Source organism: Delphinus delphis, chromosome 2, assembly GCF_949987515.2.
Source record: "Delphinus delphis chromosome 2, mDelDel1.2, whole genome shotgun sequence".
In the NCBI taxonomy this organism is placed as follows: Eukaryota; Metazoa; Chordata; class Mammalia; order Artiodactyla; family Delphinidae; genus Delphinus; species Delphinus delphis.
The window spans coordinates 10,614,295-10,641,959 of NC_082684.1; the positions used below are offsets into that span (position 1 = coordinate 10,614,295).

The 27,665-nt window shown below is 48.5% G+C and overlaps 1 pseudogene; it reads left to right on the plus strand.

Annotated features, from left to right (window-relative positions):
* The window catches only part of LOC132419429 (serpin A3-8-like), a 118,068-nt pseudogene extending 101,115 nt beyond the window's left edge, over positions 1–16,953 (plus strand).
* Positions 16,954–27,665: the final 10,712 nt, after the last annotated feature.

The following is a 27,665-nucleotide window of genomic DNA, read 5'->3' on the forward strand; positions in this document are numbered from 1 at the left end:
TCATGTATTCAATCTGTCACATTACAAAGTGCTATTCGTTTTAATAACACATTTAAAAAATCTCTTTAAATATGTTTTATTGACGTGTAATACACATTTAGAAAGAAGCACGTATTATAAGTGTACAGCCCGTTCATTATTCACAGACGGAACCCATCCAAATAGCCAGGATACAGATCAAGAAAGACAATGTGACCAGTTTCTCAGGAGAAGCCCCTTTTCGATCTCTTTCTCAATAATGAAAACAAAAGGTCACATACTGTTGGTCTTAGAAAAATGACTGAACCAGTGCATGGAAAATAATATGGCAACAAACTAAAATGAATTCGTTTGTTAGCAAATACTGTTTAATGAACCAGAGAAAACGTTGCTGAAGATCCGAAGCAGGGATTTGAATCAAACAAATTCCTCCTATGGGTGGTTTGCTCTATAGTTAGATGACAGTGCTGAGACTAATATGTCTCAAATTAGGATGTTTGCTAGAGTCTTTTCAATCTAGAAGTTTGCTAGATTCTGTTTCAGCAGTGAAATATACCTAAAAAAGTATTATTTTTTTGGTGAAACACCAAAGGAAAGGTTACTGGAGAATATATTTTTTTCAACATTATGTTATGTCTTAAGTCAAAACAATATTTTTATGGGGAAAGAGTGTAGGCACAGGGGCTTCCCTGGTGGCGCAGTGGTTGAGAGTCCGCCTGCTGATGCAGGGGACACGGGTTCATGCCACGGTCCGGGAAGATCCCACGTGCGTCGGAGCGGCTGGGCCCGTGAGCCATGGCCGCTGAGCCTTCGCATCCGGAGCCCGTGCTCCGCAACGGGAGAGGCCACAACAGTGAGAGGCCCGCGTACCGCAAAAAAAAAAGAGTGTAGCCACAGATGCAGCATTTGTTTAGACTAGAAGATACAAAGAATTCAGGGCTATGTTTATACAGGTAGCAACACATGTGAAACTCCTTATATAGGTGAAAGCAAGCTATATTATCAACGTGTGTTATATTATCAAAACACACTTTTTGTAGCAAGACAGTCATTTTCAAAGTCTTTATTTGAAAGATATTGTCAATATAATGAGTTTTATAAAATAAACATCTCCGATTGAATCTTTAGGAATCATAAGATAAGGAATTATTTATATTGAAAGCTTTGATACCACACAGAAATGTTCTGCTTATCTTACGTAAGGTACTTGAAAGTATGATTCTTGAAGATGAGCTGCACATTCTTTTTGTTTTACACAGGATAGGTGTTTCAGATGTGCTGACTTTTTCCTCTGCAGTTGAAAATGGGTCTCATTCCGAAGTGGATTTATTTCCAAAACACAATCTGTCTCTTTGATATAAAAAAGGTTTTAATCATGAGTGAGAAAGTAACAGTTTTCAAAAGACAAACGAATAAAAACCAGCCTCATGCTTTGAAAATCTCTTGAAAACAGACGTATGGAAACATTTCTATTGTTATGCAATGTTGCTGCTGAAAGCCACGTAAAGGTGTCACCTGCAAATACCCTCATATCTGTAAACCTGAAAACACTTGGTAACAGAATTTTCCAATCTATTTCATGTTTTTTCCCAGCAAAGAGTTTCAGGGATTGTGAACCTGGAGTAGACTGCTGCCCCCTCCCTAAGAAAAGTTGATGTGTTGACTCTGGGCATTCAAGTAAGTGCAGAAGTGATGCATGTCCCTTCTGGGACCAGGTTTCACGAGCAAGCACAGCTCACCCTGCTCTTTTCCCACCTCCACCGAGGCTGGGAGGGAATCTGGGTTCCAGAGTGAAGATGATTTGGAGAGACCAGCAGCCAGCCCGTGACTGACATTGAGCACGGGGCCTGGCAAATGTGGCAGGGGAGGGGTAGTGATCCCATCTGACTGAACCGCAGGGTAAAAATGGCAGAAAAAGAAGAGATGAGGTCAGAAGAGCAGGTCAGGACCATACTGAAAAGGAGAACAAATGCGACTGGAGAACAGGTTGTGACTGGAGGTCCTGAGCAATCTGGGAGGGGTTGTGCGTCGACGGGCACCAGGCAGGAGCTCCCGCTCACAGAGATGAATAGCGCATCTTCCCCAACCAGAGCAGAGGAGAAATGAGAGGCATCTGAAGCGGGTTCACAGTTGGCAGTGGAGGGGAGGGCTCGGAACTGTGAGGCTGACAAGAGCGAAGGTCCGTGAGTTCCTGCAAGTTTATCTGGAGCAGTGAGAACACTAGCTTTGACCCCCTTTACCGGGTATTGGGGTCTGTAACGTATACTTCACAGGCATGATAAGGATTATAACATTAGCTTACATTTGCTGAGCGCTCTCACACCAAGAATAGGGACCATTAATGTCTTCATTTTTCTATGTGCTCATGATCTTAGGCATCCCTGGTGTAGGTTACAAACATCACCCCGACTCTTCACCCCTTCCTGCACACATTCGCTGTGCGCATTGATGTGTAGTGCCCTCCGCTCGGATCCCGGGTTCGACCACAAGACTTACTTTGCCCAGCAGACTAAGGTTACTAGTTCTCAGCCCTGGCCTTGCATATTTCCACTTGAGTTCTTTTGCCTCTGTCATCACCAGGAGAAGAAGATACCCAGGCTGGTCTAAGGGAGAATGAGAGAGATGTGGAACAGAGCTGCGTCAGCAGCTGGTGCAGCAACCTGGGGGAAGCCAGCTTAGATTAGGTGGCAGTCAGCCAACTTCCAGACATGCCAGCAAAGCCCAGAAAAAAATCAACAGCACCCAGTCCCCTAGCTGACTCCATTCATACACACCACCAGTGCCGATCATATACCACTGAAGTTTTATGGTTGTTTGTTACGCAGCATTATTATGGCAATAAATAACTGATCTCAGGACTTCCCTGGTGGCGCAGTGATTAAGAATCTGCCTGCCAATGCAGGGGACACGGGTTCGATCCCTGGTCTGGGAAGATCCCACATGACGCGGAGCAACTAAGCCTGTTCACCACAACTACTAAGCCTGCGCTCTAGAGCCCGCGAGCCACAACTACTGAGCCCGTGTGCCACAACTACTGAAGCCCATGTACCTAGAACCCGTGCTCCACAGCAAAGAGAAGCCACTGTAGTGAGAAGCCCGCACAGCACATTGAAGAGTAGCCCCTGTTCGCCACAACTAGAGAAAGCCCGTGTGCAGCAACAAAGACCCAATGCAGCCAAAAAAAAAATTTTTTTTTAATTTACAAAAAAAGATCATGTGTATCAAAAAAAAAAAGAAGAGCAAGAAGGATGGTGAAAGATGGAGAAGGGCAACCTGTCAGGTGAGTATTGCAACAGCTGATGACAGGTGCTGGCAGCCTGCGGTTGGCTTGGGGGTGTGGTCGCCCCAGAAGATTGGTGGCAGCAGGACCTGGTGATGAGGGACAGGGAGGGGGCAGGGGGACTGCAAGGATCTGGGCTGAGTGCCTGGTGGACAGGCGTGGCATCCCCCGAGGTCATGAACACAGGCAGAGGAGTGCAGTAAGGACTGGGGACAGGGGAGGCCACTTGGGGCCTGAGAGCATTTGGTGAGATGTCCAGGGCAGTTAGACAAAAATAACCCGATAGAACAGCGTTTCCCATGGCTGGCTCCTTGTCCACCTTCAGCACTCGGATCAAACATCTCCTCTTCAGAGAAGCTTTTCCATATGCTCCCTCCATCCAGGGTGGTTACCTCCAAGTCACTCTCTGATCCATTACCTGTCCATTCTCACAGCATTTACAGTATCTTGTTCGTTTATTTGCTTGTTTCTAGTCTCTCTCCCCACAGGTCTTTAAGTCCCACATTGTTTGCTGCCAAATTTCAATTGCTCAGAACGGTGTCCGCATGTGGCCAGGGCTGGATCAAGATTTGCCGAATGAAAGAGCAAACGAAGAAGCCCAGGAGAAGGCCCAGCGCTGCTGGCTGAGTTGGAGTTTGGGTAGAAGATGCTTGGCGGCGATCAACACCTGTGAACGGAAGTGAGGGGAGGCAGGATGGAGCAGACGGGAAAGTGGAACTGCATTACCAGCCCCACAAAACTTTGGCCAAGAGGGAACATTGTTCAGTAGAGCTGTCCATCTTGGGCTGAATTGGCTGGACTGTTAAATCCCCATCTTGCTCGGTTAAAGGAGCCGAGAGCTGAGCCCTGTCTGCTGACCACACCCCCGTGGCTGAAGGCAGTGAGACTCCATGTCCACCAGCCTCGGACTGGACAGACAGGTTCATCAGGTCATGGGTGCTCTTGGTGAAAGTAGTGTTGAAACCAGGGCAGTGAGCAAGTGACACGCAGCAAACAGCCCATGAGCCGTGCCCTAGGAAACGTGCAGGTCAGGTACAGTGGGGAAGAGAAGGGTGTGGCCTCTTCTAACTGCAAACAACCCCGGAGGCTCTCTGGAGGTGTTGGAATTTGACTTGAAGGATCTATTTGTCTGCAGCTATAGGGAGCTGGATGGGAGGGAGTTTCCAAGAGGCAGTGCAGCCCCGGGATGTTTGGGAGAAGGGATATGCAGTGTTAGCTGTGAAGGGCTAGATGTGAAGGGCTAGCAGGAATGCTTCTGGAAAGGTGGGTAGAGGCCAACGCGTGGGGGAGTGGTGAACTGCAGAAAGCTCAGCTGTGAGGACAAACGCTTACCCGGCGATGGAAGATGCCCTTGCTTTCTCTTCGAAGACCCAGCACCGCAGCAGAGAACGAGACTCCTGCGGGGCTGCTTCAGAAACAGGAGCAGGTCAGCCAGGCAGACTGATGGTGGGAGGTTGGACCCCCTTAGAAAGTGACGTTATGCAACGGCTCCAGAATCAAAGTCCTGTTGAGAGAGAAGTTCAAGGGAATGTTGGCTTAGGGCATCTCTTTAGAAACTGCTGGGAAGGACAGAAAGGAAACAGGATCACAGGCAGCCCAAGAAGTGACAGAGAAAGCTGTTTTCTACCACAATCCTCTAGAGGCAGAGCGGAGCGTTCATCATCCAGAGAAACCCCTATAGCTGTGGCTGCCACCGTCCAGGTGGGAGATGAGAGCTGCTGGCACAATTTATCCCTTCGATTAGAGACAGAGTGGGGAGGAAAGCCATCGGTGGCGCGTGCCAACCTGGAGATCACCTGATCGTGCTCAGTGCCTCCTGTCCGCACTGCAGGGGGCTCTCCCCAGGCTGCATTCCAGGTCCAGAGGGGCTTCTGCCTGCCTGGACCCCTTGGCCTCCTTCTCCCCTCCTTCTCACTCCCTCCCAGGTGAATCCTGAAGCCCCCAAAATTCCCAAGACTCTGGCCACCCTGATTGTCACCTCAATCCCTTTGCCACTCGATCACGGAGTTCATCTGAGGGGTTATATGCCTGTATTCTTTTTCCTTTTATTAAATATCTGGGTTTGGGGACTTAATTATCTAGATCAGCAGACTTTGACATAGCAAACCTAGAGATGAATTTTTAGACCTTTCTCCCACTGGATTCCAGATAAAAGGAGAGGGAGCCATTGTATTTTTCTAGGGAAAACCTACATTTGTGGCAACCTGGGGGAATATTTTAGCATTGTAGCCCCGGAGGCTACCACAGTGCTAGGCCCAGAGAAACAGTGAAGACTTGGACAAATGAATGAATGAATGGTAGTGGAGGGGAGGCTGAGAGTGGGAATTCCATCTTGGGCACCCCCTGTCCCACTCTAGGAACCCTCTGCTATTTCTCCCACCTGTCTGTCAAAGGCTACCTGGATCCCTTCAGAACCTTTATTCCCAGTTAGGGATAGATGACCGAAAACACATCAAAGCTGAGGGGCTTGAAGATGAAAACATATTTCAAGAAAAAGGGATATAACAGCACTTTTTCTATCAGCCAGAAATTGTAATTAAATATTTATTAGGATAAGGATTTGTAGACTGTCTACACTGCCTCCACCACTGTCACTACTACCACCATCACCAACACTACACCACCAGCACCACTATCACTATCACCACCAGATGGCTGGCCACCAGATGCAGGGACCTTCCACAGACTTCTCACCAGCTCCCAGAACCCTGGGGAACCTCATCCCTGGAGTAATCCCTTATATCCCATCATTCACCTTGGTTTTGCTGTCCTGACGGAAGCCCAGCTGATCACAGCAGAAGCCAGTTTGCAGAGAGAGAGAGAATAAAGCTGGCACACAAACCAGTGCAAAGGTCGGAGCAGGTGGAAGCTTCTGGCAGCCTCACGTCACAGCTCTCGCAACCCGGGCCTTCTTGAAACCCAGTATCTCCCGCTGACTCAGATGCTGTGAGCTGAGACATTTCCTACGTTTCTCCTGAATTATGCAGTTGAGGAAACAGAGGCTTTGGGAGCTGCAGGAGTTTGCCAGGGCTGAGGTAACTAGCTAGTAGCTGAGACAGTTCTTCAAACCAGGTCTGTTTGACTCAAAACCCACAGCATGTCCCTGCCATGCTGCCGTCTCACGAGTCCCTGTCCAGTGTCTGACTCAAGTCCTTGGCCTCACGCAGGTTTCCCAACACCCCACGGGTCTGTGCCCTGAGCACACACCTAGTCTGTTCCAGGAGCTGGGGGTGCAGCTGCGGTCAGTGCCAGGTTCTGTTCTCAAGGAGCTGGCATCCAAACACTCGAAGGCCAGCCATGCAGAAGTAGGCAGGCAGATGAAAGAAGACCATTTCAGAAGTGCTGAACGCTATGAATAAACTAATCCAGGGGGATGCGCTTCACACTCAGGGAGACGTGGCAGAGACCACAGCACAGAGAGAACGGCAAGGTCAGAAACTGCCCTGCCCCGGCCCTGCCAGAGTGAGAAGTTGGGAGAAAACAGTCTTTGTGGCAAAGAAGAGCTCCAGGGAACGTGCTAGGCGATCAGAGCAGTCTTCCAGGTCTTGATTCATTGCTTCTTCTCTCTGTCCTGCACCCAGCCTCTTGTCCCCCTGCCCACTCCCACCCCCCATGGCCTGGACTCCACTCCCCTTCGCCCGTGGCTACTGAAGCCCTGACTCAAATGACAGTGGACACAAAGCTCCACCCCCTGCCTGTCTCCAGCCACCGGTTGCCACCACCTCAGAAGCCCCTGGGCCCTGCACTTCCCATGGGCCCCCTAAGTGCCTACACTGGCCTAGATCAAGTCCCTGGGATCAGATACACTGGTCCAGAGAACATCTGGGCCCACCTGCAGGCCTCCTCCCAAATGCCTACATGGACCCAAATCTCATTCCACCCCAAGGTCAGCGACCATGCCCAGATCAGACTTCAGAGCCATCTCCAAAGACCACCCAGGGCCGCGCCCAGTCTCCCTCACCCCCCCACCTGGCACTGAATTCAGAGCATTGCTCCCCACCTCCACCAGCTGTACCTGAGAGTTGAGTCATAGCTGCCAAAGACTGGCTGAGAGCACCTGCCTCCTGATTCCGGCATCCAGCCCCACCCACACATCTGTGGCACAAGCCTCCTGCCCAGCCCGGTGCACCCAAGGCCGCCAGAGTGTGCCAGATGGGAGACAGCTGCGACTGGGAGGTGGGGTGGGTGTGGCGAGACGCGGACGTATCTGTGGAGATGCTCTGCCTTCTGTGGCTCCATCTCCATAACCTGCGTCACCATAAAATAATAATTTAAATGATATATAATAATGGTAATGATTAAGCAATGATTCCCACAGAGCGCCTCCATGTCTCAGACACAGCTCAAGGGCTTTGCATGGATTATCTCAACAGAGGGGAGGTAGATGGGATTATGCCCATTTTACAGGTGAGCACGTTGAGGCACAGAGACATGGTAAGATTTGAGGAGGCACAAGGAATCTGACCTTTTCCAGACCCACACCTCTTCTCAGGCTGTGAACCCCCAGGAAACAACCAGAATGACATGGCTGGTCATTTGAGGAGGGAAATCATTTCTGGCCTTGGAAGCGACACAGGAGCTGACTGGTCAGGTTTTTCTGGTGTTTAGAAACCTGCCTGGAGACTGTTGGTGGTTGTGTGATGTGTAGGTTTTAATCCTAACATCACACAGATTTCGAGCTAGGCACGCAGTATTTTTTTTTATTTATCTCTGAAGGGAAGAGTATGAAAGCTACTGGTCTGGCCCTGAGGGACCCCTGCAAAATTCCAAAGTCATGGAACAGTTTATACAGAGGCAGTGGTGCTTTATACCGCCCCTATTACAGGCACTAGTTCAATGAATCCTCCCAGTGGATTTCTCAAGCATTCCTCCCCAATTTTATGGGTGAGGAAATCAAGTTCATGAGAGATGAAGTATCTTGAGGAGGTGGTGCAGTTGGACAGTGGCAGGTATGGAGACCAGACCCAGATTTTCTGACCCCAGATCGAATCCTCCAACCCCTGCCCTTCTGTTTCCCCGTTCTCTGATCTCTCCCAACTCAGAGGTCTTTCTCCCCTGCTTCAGATTCCCAGGGCTCTGCTGTTTCTTTCCTTGCCCCCATGAATGGTATCAGATAGCAGTCATTTACATCTTAGTATGAGTAAGTCTCAATCAATATATTCTTTCTCCAAAAGCAATTGTCCTTCATTTTATTCTGGATTGTAGAGCCAGTCCTCTGTAAAAGGACAATCTGGTATCAGCAAACAGGCGATGTCAGCTGAGAGCATACCCTTGCAAGTAAAGGGCACCTTCTTACCAGTCCATGCATGGTTTTCACCAGACTGCTTTCTTTCATCTTGGAAGGAGTGCTGGAAACATGGATGAATGAAAGGAACCTTCCTTCCCATTTTCCTGATATGCCTGGTGCCTCCTTCCATCCGCAGGGTAAGCCTGTGATGACAGCTTCCAGAGCTCTGTCATTCCTCATTTCTGCACTTGTGGCTTGTGGCTGGTCCTGGACCCCGTGTGGGATTGCGTGGAGCAATGCTGGAAAATGATATATAGCCTTGGGGGTTTCCACATCACTTCTTCACCCACATAGCTCGGCTTCCCCAGCCCTTGGCCCTTTCCTTGGTCTCAGGTAGACAGCCATTCTGTTTTCCTCAATTTCTAAAAACTCAGAAATGAGTATTTCCCATCCTTGACTGCACTGTAGCACATAAAACACCCAGTAGTTACCCAAAGACGGACTTCTTTTCCTGTGCTAACTAAATTACCTACAGACCTCAGCCTTCCTTAAAACTCTGTTCTCACTGCCTGATCCATTATTCTAGCATTTTCTATTTGATGGGGAAGAACTGCCCTGCTCCTGGGCCTCCAGCAGCATTAAGCCCCCAACACACTCTCTCTAGATGCCAGAGGATGAAAAGGATGAGCAGTACGTGACTTGGAAGACCAGAATCAGCTGTTCCTCATGTCCGTTACTACTACTACTATTATTATTAATTACTGCTATTATTACTAATTATTATTAAATTGCCACCTTCACATTGCCTGTTGCATTTGATAGCATTGCTAACATCTTGGTGGAGTGGGCAAAGCAGGTCTGTTTGACTCAAAACCCACAGCATGTCCCTGTGATCCCATTGGACAGATGGAAACAGTGAGGCAGGGAGTGAGGCGAGGCGACCTGGGCCAGGTGGCCCGGCTAATGCGTGATCGACCGGGATTAGAATGCAGGTCTCCCTGGCTCTAGGACCTGTGCTGCACCTCGGGACCACAGTGCCTCCCTGAGAGTGGGGCTGAGAGTGGATGAGGGAAGCCAGTTGCTGCTGGGCTGTTTGGAGGCCTTGACTTCATTCAGTGTGCACCTGTGATGGGCGCGTGCAACAGTGAGCCCACCCCACCCAAGTCTCTGCCTGTCCTTGACTTGGGGTGGCCACAGTGTGCTGCGGCTTGAAGCAGGATCTCAGTTCCCTGATTGGGAATCAAATCAGGCTGCGGCGGTGCAAGTGCTGAATCCTAACCACTGGACCACTGAGCCACTTCTAGTGGCTAGAAGCAGGGCCCTGGCTCTTGCCTTCTTCAGAGAAAGAACTTCAGCAAAGAGACGGAAATTTGTAAAGCAGATCGAGCGTTTATTAGAAGCAAAGTAGGTGCAGAAAGACACACGGGTGGGTTCAGAGAGTGTCGGCCGCCTTGGGATGGTTTAAACATTTATACGGGGGCAGTTTTCCAGGTTCCCTCTGGCCAAACATCTCGCGTTGTCTGGCTCAATGTCCATATTTGGTCTGACTCAGGGCCCTTCCAGATGTGCATGACATCTTTTAGCCAAGAAGGATTCCAGTGCGAGGGTCTCTGGGATGTCAGCAGGACATATTATGGGCTAGTGACCTCTCCCTTCTCTGACCCCTGAGGAACCTTTCTGCAAAGGTGTAGTTTGGGAGGTCTCCTTGACCTCAAGGATGAGGAATATGTAGCCACCTTATCGTTTTACCCAAGCAGGGCTCAGCGCTCCTCTCTGCTCCTGCCATTATATTGATCTTGAAGTGTCTGTCCTCAGGGGACACACTGCAGCTACTCAGCCTGGGGCCCATCTACCTCCTGCCTCATCCCGTCTGCCCACTTCCCTTCTCCGAGCCTGCTCAGCCCTGCCTTTCTCTTCTCTCTGTCCCCGAGTCCAGCATGATGGGAGAGTTTGACAAATATGCTGCAGGCTGTCCCCAGGAGCTCAGCACTTAATAGCAGTGACCTTAAGTGGAGCTGTGGAGAGAGTCCCAGTTTTTCCTCAATTTCTCCCAAACTTTTTCCACTAATAGCTTCTACATTTAATTTTTTTCTTTCTTTTATATCAAGATATTCTTAGGAGGATGTACATCCACTGACTAACAATATGATATTCGACAGATTGTTCACTATCCCGAACCTCAATTTTCTAATCTGTATAGTGGGAGTTATAGCAGCCCTTCCCTCATAGAAAGAATTAAATTTATATATGTGTGTGTGTGTGCTTGTGTGTGTGTATATGTGTGTGTGCCTGTGCACACACTGCTGGAATCAAATTGGCGGGTGTAGTATTGTGATATAATAAGAAATATGTGTTTGGTTTTTTTCCTCCATTTCCAGCATTGAGCTCCGAAAACCCTTGGAATTTCCTGCGATGAGATCAATAAAGATGCCTTTTGTTATGTTAATGAGGTGACTTTTGGAAAGCGCTTAGGTAACCTAAGGATGAGGGGCTGGTTGCCAGGAGAACCAACTGTGTGATTAGAGGACTGGGACTTTCCGTCCCACCCTTCTGTCCTCTGGGGAGAGGAGAGAGGCTGGAGGGCGAATGGCTACCAAAGGCCAATGATTTAATCAATCACGAATATGTAATGAAGTCTCCCTGAAACACAAAACGACAGGTTTCAAAGAGCTTCTGAGTTGGTGAACACAGGGAGATCTGGGGAGAGTGGGGCTCGGAGAGGGCATGGAAGTTCCATGACCTTTCCCCCTACCTTTCCCTATGCATCTCTTCCATAGGGCTGTTCCTGAGTTATATCCTTTTACAATAAACCAGTAATCTACCGAGTAAATGGGTTTCCTGAGTTCTGTGAGCCACTCTAGCAAATTAATCAAACCCAGAGAGGGTGTCTTGGGAACCTCTGATTTGTAGTCAGTTGATCAGAAGCACAGGTAACAACCTGGACTTGTGACCGGCATCTGAAGTTGGGGGAGAGGGGGCGCTGAATCCGTAACTTGTGGAATCTGAGGCGATCTCTGGGTAGATAGTGTCAGAATGGAGTTAAATTGTGGGACACTCAGTCGGTGTCCAGAGAATTGCTCGGGGGGAGGTAAACTACCCATCCCCCCATTAGAATTGGGATCTGGACACTTTTAGTGGGCTTATCCTGAAGGGTAATAAAACCTTAAATTAGGGGCTTTGGGGCGGGAGGGGAGGGGGGAGGGGCTGCAATTTACAATGTTCCTCCCATGAAGATTTTCTTCTGTTGTTCTGCTGTTGCACTGGACTCTGGTGCTGGCTAGACTTAGGTCTGTGTTATTTAAAGTGGAACCGATTGACAGCATTGTTGCCACACCAGGCTTGTATGCCTGACGCACAGCAAGCTCTACGCTGAGATGCCGAGGTCTGCGGCAGAGAAAGTTTATTGACAAGGCAGCCAAGTGAGGAAACAGAAGAACAAACGTCCACCAAAGGCGAGAGACTTGAGATATTCATAGGATAAGTAAGCTGGGTGGTCTTAGATGTGGGGAAAGCAGATTGGCAGGGGGAGAAAGTGAGGGAATCAGTGTTCTTCGCAGGCACATCATGGAATACATGTTCAAAAATGGAAGGGCTTAGCCTAATATGAGGGCGGAGTTTTCAGCCCTCCAACATCAAAAGGTCATCCGTCAGACACCTGTGCCGGCCCAGTCTGGAAGCCGGCGGTCCCAACCAGTCTTGGCCAGCTTGAACTGGGCAGGCGCTGACTCCAGGTTTCTGGAAAACAACTAAAGCCCCCCATTACTTTAGTGCCCCAAACATCAGTGGTGTTATCTATAGCGGTGGTTAGGAAGTCTTGTGATGTTACCTTGGCTACATGAAGCTTGGAGGGTATGCAATTAAAGGGAAAAAAAAGAAAGCGGCTTAATCAGTAAAGGCGGGTTACAGGCAGAGGGTTTTTGAACAGGCTGTTCCCTTGTCTGCTGTTCTGTAACGGCACAGAACACTCAGTCCTGCACACTCAAGGATTTCTGTTAAGGCACCAGCTTCTGTGCCTGTGAGGCATGGTTTCAGGATGACTAGCAAGAGATCGGCCTCCTCGGGTAGCCATAGACCCAGCGCATCCCCCCGGCCCCCGCTGAACACGGTGACTCGCTGCTTGCTTTGTCCACGTGCATACCTGGACTGTGGACCCTTGGTGACCTTCATGTGAAATATAAGTGGATTATTTTGATGTATGATCCTTTGTCTTGAAAACGTATATGATGGCGCCCTCGACTTCTCACAGGTGGAACAGTTCTCAGAGCTTTCTGAGAATCTGCTTCCTGGGTGACAATCCTCAGTTTGGTGTGAATAAAATTTCCTTCTTTTCTTCTTGACTTGAAAGTTAATTGAATTTTTGTCAACAGTATGTATGAAAGTGTCTGTTTCTGCCGAGATAAGGGTAACGGAGAAAGTAAGATAAAGAGAATGAGATGAAGAAAAGCAAAGCCAGACCCCATTCACAATGCTTCAATGCATGTTTCCCCACATTCCTTACCTGCCCATTAAGGAGCATATATGGTTATTACTGATGCATAAGAAGTCTCCATTGTGAAGACCATGAGGTCTCTACCACGCACACATGTTCCTGTCTGTGATTGGTCCTTATTTTGTGTATGCTGTGCAGAGTTTTAAAACACGATATTACTTTATATCCATCTTTCCTTTCATGGTTTCTGGCTTTTGTATATGTAGTGCTTAGGAAGTTCACTCTAACAGATTTTCCTTTAACTTAATTTAATTTTTAAAGGATGTGTTCATTTCCCAATATTTGTAGAATTGATTACCTTGTCTCCATGGTTTCAAAATGCCATCTTGGATGCAACGAGTTTTACTATTTACAGAATACTTCCTAAATTTCTTATGACTTGTATTTATACCTCTCTTCTTCTTCTTTTTTTTTTTTTTCTTACCTGTCTAGATTTTTTTTTTTTAGGAAAGAGTTTCAACATTTTGTACTGAAACCTCTTTGGGGTGACCTAAAGTCGTGTTGGAAATTGCTTTAAAAATAAATGTTCATGGGGCTTCCCTGGTGGCGCAGTGGTTGAGAGTCCGCCTGCCGATGCAGGGGTCATGGGTTGGTGCCCCGGTCACGGGAAGATCCCACATGCCTCGGAGCGGCTGGGCCCGTGAGCCATGGCCGCTGAGCCTGCGCGTCCGGAGCCTCTGCTCCGCAACGGGACAGGCCACAACAGTGAGAGGCCCGTGCCGCAAAAAAAAAAAAAATGTGTTGAATGAATGGATGAGTGGAAAGGTAAGTTTGAGAGTCACCGGGCCTACTGTTGGTGTTTAAATCCACGACACAGAATGAGATCCTTCAGGAGGAAGAAAAGATATACAAGAGAAGAGGAGCAGTGGGGAGCCTGGGAGCACCACGGTGATGAGACAGGCAAGGAGGCGGAGCCGCGGAGGACGAGACGAGTGGCAGTAAAGGACGGGGAGAGCAGAGGGCATGGACTTGGGTGGGAGCGCTTCGAAATGGAACAAAGCATTGACTGTCTAGTGCCGCTCTCCGAGATTTGGCTGCTGGCTCTAGCAAGGCAAGGTCAGCGGCAACTCTGGAGAAATGGGTTGAGGCAATAATGGGAGAACGTGGAGATGGTAGAGACAGCTTCTGCCCTGAAAGAAAGAAAAGACATGGGCTGGAAGCTGGAGGCGTGACTAGGGGCCAAGGGAGATGTTTTTGCTTTTGATTTGAGGATGGGGGTTGTTAGAGCCTGCAGTCTGCCCCGGAGGGTGATCCAGTAGATGTCATTTATGGACGGTGCAGGAGAAAAAGGAAACGAAGGCAGGAATGAGGTCCTTGCAGAGGCAAGAAGAAATGGGGTCCACGACCAGGTGGACAGGAGTCCAGGGTCCACAGGTGCCTCAGGACATCTGACCCCAGGCCCAGGGCAGGGAGGCCAACCCAGGTCCCACCCACGGAGGACGTGAAGCTACTCCTTCAAGGCCAAGGGGAGACACTGACGCTGCTGAGAACCTTCCACGCATTCGCTTTAGCCCTCTTCTGGCCCCGTGGGTGCTACCATCGTCATTTTCATACAAGTGGCTTAGAGAGGTGAAATCATCTGCTCCGAGTCACAGAGCTCACGGAAGGCAGAGTGGATTTGAACTCAGTTCTGCCTGGCTTCCGACCTTAGGGCTCTGCTGCTTCTAGCCCCAGATCGCTGGGGTCACGATTAGCTCAGGGCTTGGGCATGGCTGAGGCTACAGTGGGGATACCCTCAATGGCTGCGCTGAAGGCGTCCTGAGACGTGGGGACTCGAGGACATTTCTGTGGATGAGGACACGGGCAGTTTTGATGGGAAATAGGAACACAGTTCAGAGAGCATGGATGTTTTAAAACCCCATCCCAGGTTTAAGGAGCCTCTCCTCATTCTGTGGATGGAGAGGAGTTCTGAGACCTCAGGGGCTGGGAGGACAAATGCCTCATCATCACCTCTCCTAAAGCTGCCTGGAAAAGCGGCAGGGTCCTTCTGCTCATCTGTGTCACTTTCTACTCCCTAGGGTCACAGATGTGTTTGTGCCCCGGGTGTTCATCACCGGAAACCTCGACCTGAAGAAGACTCTTTCCTACCTGGGCATCACCAGAATCTTTGAGGAACACGGTGATCTCACCAGAATCTCCCGTCATCGAAGCCTGAAAGTGGGTGAGGTAAGCCTGCCTGGCCCAACGCTGCCCCCTCCAGCACAGGGAGTCTTCATACAGCCCCAGGCCAGAGCCACCGTCACAGCAGCTGTACCAGCCAAGAGTTCACCCACCAGTCAGGCAGGGCTCGAATCCAGCTCCGCCTCTAACCAGCCGTATTGGTCCTGAGCAAATCACATAACCTCCCAAGCCTCGTGTTTCTAGTCTTTAAAATCTGAACCATCAATCTCCTGGTCCTACTTTGGAAGTTGATTCAATGCAGCAAACAATGGATGGAGGCTTGGAACATTCGTCAGGCCTAGAACTGACCCAGGCTTGTGAGGATTGAGTCGTAAACATGTTCTACGTAATGTAGAGATAAGCAAGCAAAGGACTCCATGGTCTCCAGCAAGGCTGAGCACCTGCCCATTGGCAGCAGTCAGAGAGGACCACTCGGCGTAGGGTGCCCAGATTTGGCAGATAAAACACAGGACACCAGTGAAATTCAAATTTCAGATAAGTGATGAATGACTTTTTTTCGTATAAATATATCCTGAATATTGCATGGAATATACTTGTGCTAAAAATTTCATCGTTTATCTGAAATTCAAATTTAACTGGACATCCTGTATTTTATCTGGGAACCCTACTTTTAGGCTTAAAGGGCACTGAGAAAGGGGAAGATTTCAGCAAGCAGAGAAGGGTGCGGGCAAGATCTACCTGTAGGGGGAGCAGCATGGCCTAAGGATAGGAAGTGGGAAGGCGTGGAGCCCAAGTGGCTGGGGATTGGCTGGGGCTAAATTCAAGCCAATCTAGGAAGGATCTGAGTTGCCAAGATGAGCTGACAGTAGGTGGATCACTCAGCTGTATTTTCTAGCTTGCAACAGGAAGAAAGACAGTTAATAGAACTTTATTGCTTTTAAAAGTTTTCCTGCTGCAGACTTTGCATAAACATTCCATACCACCTGCCCCTTTCCTATAGGCCTTTATTGAGTTCAATGGCCCTTTTCTTTTCCGCAGTCAGATGTGCTGAGAGCTGCGATTCTATACGTAAACATCAGCTCTTGGCTTGCCAGTAAAATTGTTAGCATTTTGTAGAATGGAATGAAATGTATCAGTATTTCACAGAAGCCCATCAATTTCCCAGTGTCAATTACTTAGTGACAGATGTTGATGCCTTTCAGGTGGATCTGGGGTCTGAGTCATCAGTCCCTGGAATCTGACTCCTTCTTAACGTTCCACCAGGAGGATGAAAGGAGTGTGAAGCGGGCTGGAGGCTTTGGGCCAGGGATGCCACCATCTCCCTTCCATCTAGCTAAAGTTCAGGATAGCCTTTCTGCCATTATTACAATTGATGCTGCCCTGTAAGTCATGGGAGTCATAGCAAACCCCACTCTGTCCCCCTCCCTGTAGCTGATGCCCCCCCTGCATCATTTCTTTCCTTCATGCTGCATCTACTGTTGAGCATCCTTCAGTGATGACAGCAGAAAAGCCAGGAGCCCTGGGGCAGCTGGCACCAGCCAAGTTACTGCTGTGCTGGGTGACTCTGGCAGAGGCCTCTCCCTCTCTGGGCCTCTTGCTGGCCTTTGCCCATCCAGGACCTCCAAGTGGCTTCGCAAGCACTGACTTCGCTCCTGTTTCCCTCAGGCGATGCACAAGGCTACCCTGAAGATGGATGAGAAGGGCACAGAGGGGGCTGCGGGCTCCGGAGCACAGACACTGCCCATGGAGACACCTTTTAAGGTCAAGATAAACAAACAGTTTCTGCTGATGATTAGGGAGAATGGAATGAATAACCTGCTCTTCCTTGGAAAGATTGTTAATCCTTCTGGGAGATAAGGGGGAAATCTGACTTGCTACAGACCTCAACTATGTTCTGGGGTTGAATGCGTTTTGTCTCCCTGGGATTGAGACCACAGGGACTTTCTCACCTAATCTCACACTGTCATGCGCTCCCCAAACCACTGTCCAAACAGGCCGCACCACTGACTTGTGGCCATCAGTTTTCTTCCCATTCAAATGTCGGGATTAGATGCTCCACCCACAACCACTTGACAGTGATCTTCTCCCCCTCTGGCCGGTGGAGGGGTTTTGTGAATTAATAAACAACACCCCCAAGGTCTGCTGACTGTTGGTGGACAATATGGGGAAGCTGTGAGCCACGATGAGTACCTGGGGTTCAGAATGAGTGAGACCCGGGTTCTAATCTTAGAAACAAAGTGTCTTTGGGAAAGCCATACCCTCTCTGTGCCCCTGTTTCCCTACAGAAATAGACAATGATTGAGGACAAATGATAATCCCCTCTAGGGCTCTGAGGAAACTAGCGCACTGCTTCAGAGAGGTTAATTCCCCTTTGAGAGCCCTTGGCTTTGAGTGTTTGGCACGTGAGCTACACAGATATCTCCCCAACAGGGTCCACATGGGAGCTCTGGACTCAGCCCAGCAAAACAGGAGTGGGGCTGGTCCAGCGTTAGAGTACATGCAACCTAGAGTAGCCGCAGTCAGGACTCAATGCCAGGTTTGTCTGACTCCAGAGCCACTATTTCGGCCCAAAACGAAGAGCCCTGGGGCTTGAACCTGTCAGCAAGCTCAGCTGAAGAGTGAATGGGGTCCATGCACCGCCCCTGGAAAGCATGCCCCTGCAGGGTCTGCATATGACCACCAGGCGGCACTAGTGTTCACAGGGCTAAGAATATGAGTATGAGGTTTCTTTAAGCACTTGATTCCGTTGTTTCCTGCTGTGAATTCCCAAAGCCAACGCCGAAGGTGTTTTGGGAGGAAGGGATCCTCACTGGCTTGACCCTAAGGAGCCTGAGCTGGAAGCAGTTGCCAACCCCTAGCATTCACAGCTCACAGTGCCTTTTGTGTTCTGGTCTCGGCTACCCCACCGGCAGTCAGGATGGACACTCATAGGCCAGATGTGGAAAGTGAGGCTCAGAGAGGTGAAGTGACTTCCCTTTGTCCTAGTGGCTAGGCGCAGGCAGCAAACAGCTGTGTCATCTGGTTTGGGCAGGAAGGGAGGGGCTCCCCATAGACCTGGGGGTCCGGCTAGTCATTCCTCAGCTCCAGTCCAAGGTAAGAGAGCTGCCCCGTCCCGGTTAGCGTGTGTGTGTGTGTGTGTGCACGTGTGTGTATTCAATAAGCACCTTCTCCTCTGTCCTGGGTACCCGCAGGGCCCTGGAGATCTACCCCCCACAAAAGACGGTAAGGAAGGTAGCCTGGAGAGGGATAGAGCTGGTTTAGGGTGTTAAGTGTCAAGATTGGGGAGCACCAGAGTAAGCAGCCTCTCTCTGAGAGGGTGGGGAGGGCAAGAAGGTTGAGATCCTGTACCCAGGACACAGATGTGGGAGCAAAAGGACCCCCATGGAGTACTTTGCTGACAGTTACCATTTCCCTGGCACCAGTCTGGGGATGGAGGTAGGAGGACACCAGATGAACACCAGAACCCTCATGAGTCGTCTCAGGTCCATGACGTATGCCACTGGGGACATGGGACAGGAGGGTAAGCCACTTAGTAGCTGGGTGACTTGGGCATGTCATTTAAAGCCTCTGAGCCTCAGCACCCCCTCCTTTGTTGAAAGGTGCTGTCCCCTCTACTGGGCATGCTCACCTCCTGCCTAATGAGCTCCTACTCATCCTTCAATGCCCAATCCTTTATGACCTCTTTATGGAATTTTCTCTACCAAGAAGCCCTTCAGTAAAGTACTCACCTCCACGCATTGTGATGGCTCCTGGGTCTGAATTTTCCCTCCACCCCCATGTGGGCTACAATCAAATCCTGCATGAAACAATGACTTATGGGGCAGCAATCCCTGGGCTAGAAGCTGATACAAACAGACCTGGCCCCTGCCTTCATGGAGTTAATATCCAGTGAAAGAAACAGCCATGAATCGAGTAACAACACATAAATGTATGATCATGAGCTCTAGTGAACATGATGAAAGGCGGTCATGGGGTGCTTTGAGAGTTTGTAATGGGAGGGTCTGACCCAGTGTGGGGGATCAGGCCCTGGGAACATGACAATTGGGAAAAGCTCTGAATGCTGGGAGCACATCTGTTTTTGAACCATAGCTATTAATTAAAACTGCATATGGGTGTATTTTTCCTCATGTAGTTAATAATACGTAAAACACTGGTTGGTCTTTCAAATGGAAATGAAGCTTAATATCTAGTGCTTTATTCATCTTTATTTTAACTAACTTTATTCTAAAAAGGACTGTTGCACCTCTTCAATATTTTTCTATATGATTTCCTACTTTCACAGCCATATTTTCATTCTTCACTACAGAAATAAATTCTATCTGGGCAAAAAAGAGGGGGAAGCAGCTGGGATGGGGAGCAGAGGGAAACCGTACCAAGCAGAGGGAACAGTATGTGCAAAGGCCCTGAGGTGGGATGGTGGTGTGGACAAAAAACTGAAATGAGATGAACATGCCAGAGCAACAAAATAAGGCAGGAGGAAGTGGGCGGTGAGGCTGGAGAGGTAGGCTGGGGCCTCGTGGGCCACGGGGACAATGCTGGTCTTTAAATGAAGGACTGTGGACAGCTTTAGCAGACATTTAGTTGGAGGGTGACCCAGACAAACTCGTGCGTTGTTAAGTGTCCCGATGGCTGCAGACTGGGTGTCCCTGTGTCCCCAGGGCCCAGAGCCAGGTCACATGGAGAACATGCTCAGTACGTGTTTGCTGAAAAGAAAGACTGTCCCAGAAATCACCCATGTTCCGGACACAGCCAGCCCCACCCAGAGCTCTCCTCTCCTCAGGGAGGGAAGGCCATGCGCCTTTGCCTGGCAGGCCTGCCGTGGGGCTCAGCCATGCCTGCTTCTTCAACACACCCTCTGCGTCGCCACCTCCCTGCCCTGCTCCTGCCGTCCCACCCCGCCCGGATGCTCCCCTTGTTCCCCATACTCTCCCCCTCCCACCAGTTCCTTTCAACGTGTTACTCATCCATCCAGAAAAGGCTGACTGCTACCTCTTCTAAGAAACCTTACCAGGCCACATGTTTGGGGACTGACAGACCTCATGAGCGGATGAATGTGTTTTGACTTTGATGTAACCAACACTGACTATATGCCTCTCAGGAGCCCGGCACTGCATAGGGCCTTTCCCCAAACCCCTGACACCCCAACCCTTCAAGTTAGTGTGGCCATTCCATTCTACGGATGAGAAAACGGAGGCTCAGGGAGATCACTTAATTTGCCCAAATCCCCACAGCTAGAAAGCCACAGAGCTAGGACTCTGGAACATTTGTCCATCCATCCATCCATCCAACAAAGGTTTGCCAAGAGTCCACTCTGTGCCAGGGACTGTTCCAGGGGCTGAGACACATCAGTAAACAAAACATATCCAACTCCTTGCCCTTGCGGGGCTTCCAGGCTGGGAGACAGAGGCAGATGACAAACAGGAGTGATAACTAAATAAGAACATTGCATAGCGCAGGTCAGGGTGATGGGAGGGACTGCTGGTGGTCAGGTCGACCTCTTTGGGAAGGTGGCATCCCTGAGATGCTGCTTTCCATGGTCTCTGAGGTATGATCGGTGTCTGAGACTTCTGACCCAGGAGATGCCCACGAATGGGTGTACTTGATGAGAGGCGAGAGGCTAGCCTCGGCCAAGGACGGAAGTGCCCAGCATCACAATCCCACGCCCCTGGGACGTGATCCAACTTGACCTTCCAGTAATGCAGAAAGCCTTTATGTGGCTTCCGAGCAGACGGCTTTTCAAGCACACGCAGGGCGCCACGAGGCTGGTTTCCTGTCTGCCTGGGCTGAGGTCATTCGTGCGGTCACACACCAGAAGTGACAGGCTGGCGTGCTGGCGAGGATAATCACAGGTGAGAAGCCCTCCTTCCTGGCCCTGCTTTTCCTGCAAACTGTGTGGCTCGGGCAAACACCTTCTTCTTCCCGGGCCTCCATTTCCCATTTGTGCCATGATGGGGTGGCCCTGGATGGTCCCCCAAGGCCCTTCTATCTCAGACAATACTTTGACACTCATATCGGAAATGACAGAACTGACTCCAGAGTTTTATCTGCATGTTCATTCTTCCACGCATTCATTGAGTCAACAAATATTTTTTGAGCATTTGAGTCTGTGCCAGACAGGGTGCCAGTGTGGGAAAGCCAGGCGAGAGCTTAGGGTCCCGTGGCCGGCTTCCTCTGGCTCAGGCCCAGCCAAGAGAGCGTTTCCCACCCTCCTGGGTCACCACGTCAGTGATCAGGTGTGACAATAAGAGTCCGAGGCCAAGGCACCCTTTTTCTTTGTGAAACGTGCTTTCCATTTCCACTTAATTTCCCAACTTTCATCCACTCCTGAACCACTTTTACAATTGTGGCTGAACCCCCATCTCTTTCATTCCATTATTTACCTAGATTGATCTTCAAATCGATGCATGTTTTAAAAAAAAAAAAGTTTAAGCAGAAAAATTAACATCACAACCAAATATAGAAAACGAAAAATAAAGACTTGACACAAATAAAAATTAATTGTAAAAATATACAACGCAACCAAGGTGGTGATTATATTCCACCGAGACCGTTTTCTCCTGCAGCCTCTGAGTCTGAAGCCTGCTCTCTTTGTTAAAAAGGAAAGTTAACAGCCACCCGATGGCTGTAGAGACATGCTGGCGCCGAGGAGAGACTTCCTCCTCGAGGAGATCAGGAAGGAGAGCTGGTAAAGGAAGGATAGTGCTCCTGCACGGGTCCACGTCACAGGCAGAAAGCACTTGAGGTTGTTTCATGGAAGTCACCTTCCCCATCCCCTGCCCCGGAGTCTCAGGCCAAGGTTGGAAAGTGTTCATGACTTATGTGTCTGATTGGCCATTCTTCTTTCTTAAAATAAATGTTAAACTTTTGAATCACTTTAGATTTACAGAAAAGTTGTGAAGATAGTAGAGTTTCTGCTTCCCCTGGCCCCGATTTCCTCAATGTTAGCATCTTACTTAACCATGAGGCATCTGACACAATTAAGGAGCTAATGATGGAACATTACTCTCAACTGAACTTTATTTGGACTTCAACAGTTTTTTTTCACTAATATCCTTTTGTCTGTTCCAGGCTCCAACCCAAGATACTGTGTTGCGTTTAATGGCCTTTCACCTTAAGGACTTCGGCAGGGGCTTCAAGGTGCTGGAGGTTGGCAGGAGGCCCTGGCGTCAGATAGGCTGAACTTCGAATTCCAGCTCTGTCTTGCATTTGGTTTGTGACATTAGGCAAGGCACTTAGTTGGGCCCAATCCTTAGTTTTTCCTCTCTGTGAAGCGGGGATGGTCAGAGACGTCTCACAGGGTATTTGAGGGGCTTCCATGATGTAATGCGTGCGAATCTACTTTGCACGTGGTAAACATCCATCCGGATCTGTGACGCCTGTTAAAGGCATCCAGGCTGGGGAGGGAAGTGCACTGTGTGCGCTTCCATGAAAGCCGCTTGTCCTTCCAGCACAGGTAACATTTTGACTGTTGTTTTTCTTGGCATGATGTAAACAAAAGACTCACAGATTCCTGGAATAGGCTGGGGAAAGGGGCCCCCCAGGAGAAAGATCCCTTCTGGAGCGGGAAGCCTGTGTGTTTCATAACGTTGAAATAGAGACCTCCTTTCCAAAACCAACCAGAAACAGATTAACAGTCAGAAAAAAAAAAACTCCTCAGGGCTTGGGCATCTGTCTAGATCTACCCACCTTCCAGATCTCCACCCTCAGCTTGACTCAGATGCCTACAAGTCAGGTGATCATCCAGGCAGGCTAAGAAATGAGCAATGTTGCAGCAAAACAGGTTGCCAGGAGCTCTGGGTAGCCCTTCCCCTTGAGACAGGTGCACAGGTCCACAGTGGGTAATGTTGGGAGGCTCTGAAGGGTCACTTGTGGTTAAGATGGCATTGCAAGGTCAGCCTTGAGGCACCCGATCTGCTCCACAGTTAATAGCAAAAATACATTAAATATATACATATAAAGAGAAAAGTATATGAAGTGATATGAAGATCTTCATAAACCAGGAATGGGACCAAAGCATAAAGATATGTGAGGCAGGCAGGAGGTCCTATAGCCCAGAAAGGAAGAGTCTAGAGTGGCCCGGACACAGCAGGAGAGGCTCCATGTTGGAGGATGGACTTGGGAGAAAGATTCCATCTTGATGGGACCATGGATGGGGGTCCGCTCCTGCTTTGTTGCTGAGCCAGCCAGATTGGTCTTATGATCTGGGGAGAAACAGGCCTTTGCTTTCCAGGAAGTCCAAGACCTCAGCAGCTGAGGAGCTCAGAGCCAAAAGTAATCATGGAGAGCTTCTCTCTGGGGCCAGGGCACAAGCTGTGTGGGGAGGGAGCGGCCAGCTTTCTCCACTCCCAAACCTTCTCATATTTCCCTGGAAAGTCTGACTCTGCAGTTCTAGGTTGGGCCTGGGAATCCGAACTTTTACAAGACTACAGCCAAGCTTGGAGAACCCCATACTCCTTTAGGTTGCCAACTTGTGTTTCGCCAACTGTAGGTCTTTACAAAAGGCCCTGGGCGTGGGTGAATCAGCAAAGCCTGGCCCTCGGGGCTCCCACCTTTCCTCCCACTGCCCTCCCACTGCCTCCACCATCTTTATATTTCCCTTTATTCTTCTCCCCATCACTCCCTGATCATAGTCTCTGTCCCGGAGGAAGCCACACAAGGTCTAGACTGTCTGACCAGGAAGACAGACACGTAGGAATGTAAATTGCTCTGGTTTGCTCCAGGTGTTTCTAAAGGGAGGCACAGACTTTATATGGGATCCAGGAATACTTGGTGAGTGGGTGATTTGGAACTGGAGCTGGCAGGTGGAAAGGAGTTTGTCAGGTGAGAGAGTGGCGAGGGCAATCTAGACAGACTGAAAATCATGTGTGATCATACCTCATAGGGAAAGAAATGGCAGGGCTGCATTCATTTCATTTTATTTTATTTAGTCTATTTTACTTAGGTATAGTTTATATAGTGTAAATTACACAAATATTTCTGGCCATTTTTTCTTCAAAGCTTCTTCTGTCCTCCCCTACCCACTTTTTGCCTAGACTGCAATTACACATATGTTAGGCCACTTGATTTTGTCCCACAGGTCACTGGGACACAGTTATTTTTTCCCCCCCAGTTTGCTCTCTTCAGTTTGGAGAGCTCCTATTGCTCTATTTTCAAGCTTACTGACCTCTTCTACAATTTAGATTTTCTTATGAACCTAGCCAGTGAATTTTTCATTTTGGTTACTGAATTTTTCATCTCCCAAAGGTCAATTTGATTCTTTTTTATACATTTGATTTTTCTCACATTATATCAATGTTTTATTGTTTAAGCATATTTAAATAGCTATTTTAAAGTCCTTGTCTGTTAATTCCATAATTTCAGTCATGTCTATGTCTGTTTCCACAGACTGATTTTTTTCTTCTGGACATGGATCATATGTTCCCATTTCTTAGAATATTTAACAATTTTTGATTGGATGCTGGACATTGTGGCATTACAATTTTTTGATCTGGGTTTTGTTGTCTTCCTCTATGGTGTGTTGACATTGGTTTTGACAGTGAACTAAATTACCTACAAAACTGCTTTATTCTGTCAATGCATATTTTCAGGTTTTGTTAGGGTGCCTAGAACAGCTTTAAACCAAAGTTAATTTAGCCTAATGTCAAGATGCAAAACTTCCAGGGTCTCTACTGAATGCCCCAGGTGTTCCATGAGGTCTCGTCACTCTGGCTGGTTATAACCTAAATACCTCCCCATGCTATGTGAATCCTAGGAATTGTTCTGCTTACATCTTAACAGCAGGGTTTTTTGTTTGTTTATTTTTGTTTTTGACCAACTTTGTGGAATTTCACTTTGTGCATGCAGAGCTGAACACTTAGCTTTGGATTTAAGCTAATGTACATTTTTTGCTGCACAAATTGTAGCTTCTTCAGCTTTCCCAAACTCTGATACCCATCCTCTAAGCAAATCTACCGTGTTCTCCTTGGGCTCCCCTCCCTGTGTACAGAACGTGCCAATAGGCAGAAAATTGAAACAATTATAAGACTTACCTCATTTGTGTCCCTTCTCTGCCTGTTGTTCAGTGTCTGAATTGTTTCATATTTTTTGTGTCTCAATTGTTTCATATATTTTGTCCAGTCTTCTAACTGCAAGTCCAATGTCAGACTTATCTTGGCCAGAAGTGTAAGTCAATTCACATTTTATATACGTATATACCTGTGGAATGATCATCCTAATTAAGACCCTAAAAAAGTCTCTTTTGCTCGTTTCCAGTCAGTACCACCCCTCAGAGATAAATTGCTCATTTAATTTTATTTCAATTATTGAGCACTTATTATTGACCAAACAGTGCTGTACAGGGAGAACAATACAGACAACTTCCTGATTCATTAAATTTTCAGCCACACAAATAAAAGCAAAATTATGACAATGGTAGGTATTTCACTAAGAGGTTAATGGTGCTATGGAAACATTTCATAGGAGGAATTTTTCTTATCTGGGTAGTCAAAGAGATCTTCCTTGAGGAAGCAACATGAGCTAAGATCTAAACAATGAATATGAATTAATTAGGGGGAAGATCAGTGAGGGGAGTGTGGGTAACATTCTAGGAGTAGGGTCCAACAAGCATCACCTGTGAGGATCATGAAAATGGGCAGAATGGCTGGACATAGCAGTCTGAGCATTGGCTTTCAGATGTGTGATGAAGTTAGAGAGGCCAGCAGAGCACAGGCTCTGTGGGTTGGATTAAATGTCAGCGCCCACTCTGGGAAATAGGAGGCTGTTGGAACATTTAACCTACGTAAGTGATATGTTGACAAGGGGAGTGAGGAAGAAGGAGGTGCAAGGATGAGTCCTAGGTTTGAATAACTAGGTGAGTGGTGGTGCCGTGGAAGGAGATGTTGAAAGGAAGTTTCGGTTGTAACTTTGGTTGGGAGATGGTGCTTGGGAAAGAGTCTCAGTCCCATTTGGGTCACATTGAGCTTAAGGTTCATTTGTGACATCAGAAGGACATATCAAGTAGGTGGTTAAATACATGAAGTTCAGAAGAAAGGTCCGGGCTGGAGCTTGAAAGTAATGAATGATTTGCGTCTCTTAGTAATGAAACCGTGGGCGTGATGAGGTCAGCTGGAGAGAACGGAGAGATTAAAATGAAGAGGGCAACACAGCCAAGTACAGATGTTGGCAGGCTCCCAACACGTGAGGACTGGGAGAAGAGGAACCAGCAGACGAGACAAGGGGGAGGAGCAGAGAGATACGATAAATCTAGGAGGACGCGGTGTCCCAGAGCCAAGGGGAGGGAATGCTTAGGGCTGAGTGTGGTCTCCAGTGTCAGAGGCTCCTGGGAAGTCAGGTAAGATGAGAACTTAGATATGTTCATGGCCTGGTCCTGGTTCTGTGGACCCAGAAGCCAGGCTAGAGTGGGCCAGGGGGTGAGTGGAAGGTGAGGCCATGAATACACAGCTCTTTCAGATTTGGGCCGTGATGGAGAGGATGGAGATAGAGCAATAGCTAGAAGGCAATGTGCTGGTGGTAGTGGTGGTGGTTTGTCTTAATGGACAAGACTTGAACGTATTTATAAATAAATAAAAACAAACTTACGGGTACCGAAGGGGAAAGGGGGATGGATAAATCAAGAGTTTGGGATTAACATATACGCACTACCATACATAAAATAGATAACCAGCAAGGACCTGCTGTATAGCACAGGAACTATACTCAATATCTTGTAATAACCTGTAAGGGAAAAGAATATGAAAAAGAATAGATATATATGTATGTATAACTGAATCACTTTGCTGTACACCTGAAACTAACTCAAGTTTAGTTGTAAACTAACTGTACTTCAATAAAAGATAATTAATTAATTATTTTAAAAAGCCAGTGGCAAGGATCCAGTTGAGTAGTGTTTAAACACAGAAGAGAGAGATATAAGGGTCCTGCGATGGAGATAAAGGAAGGTTTCTAGAGTTTGGGGAGGGAGGTGGACCTTAGAAGTAATGGGGGAGGGGAGGAGTGCTGGGGAAAGCAGGGGTATGTCTGCTGGGGGAGGGGAGGCAGTTCCTTTTCTGAGGGTCTCTCTTTAATGTGAGGTAGGAGGCAAGGTTGTCTGGTGTGTGTATGTGTGTGCACGCATGCGTGGGTACATGCGTTTGTGGCAGGGTGAGGAGTCCATCTCAAGGAAAAGGAAAAGGTTGAGAGATTCCCCAAAGTCCGTGCATGAGTGCAGTGGTGAGATCTCTGTTGCCAGGCAAATAGAGGTGGCTGGTTGGGAATTCACAGTGGACCAGCACGCCTTACTGAGCCTCCTTCCCCACAGCACTGGCAGAGAAAGAGCAGAGAGGTGGCTCATTCCAGGTGTGGGGACTCACCAAAAGTGAGTGTCACAGACACAGCGGCCCCGGGGAGCATAGGGTTTGGGAATGAAATGAAGCTCTTTGACAGTCAAGCTAGATAAGGAGGCAAATGAAGACAGGAGAGGGTGGGTGGACTAAGGGAAATGGGACCAGCGGTCCAGGAAACAGGACCAGCTGTGTGCTCCAGGATAAAGCTGGGGGGCAGGTAAGTTGGGGCCCAATGGAGAAAGACCTTGA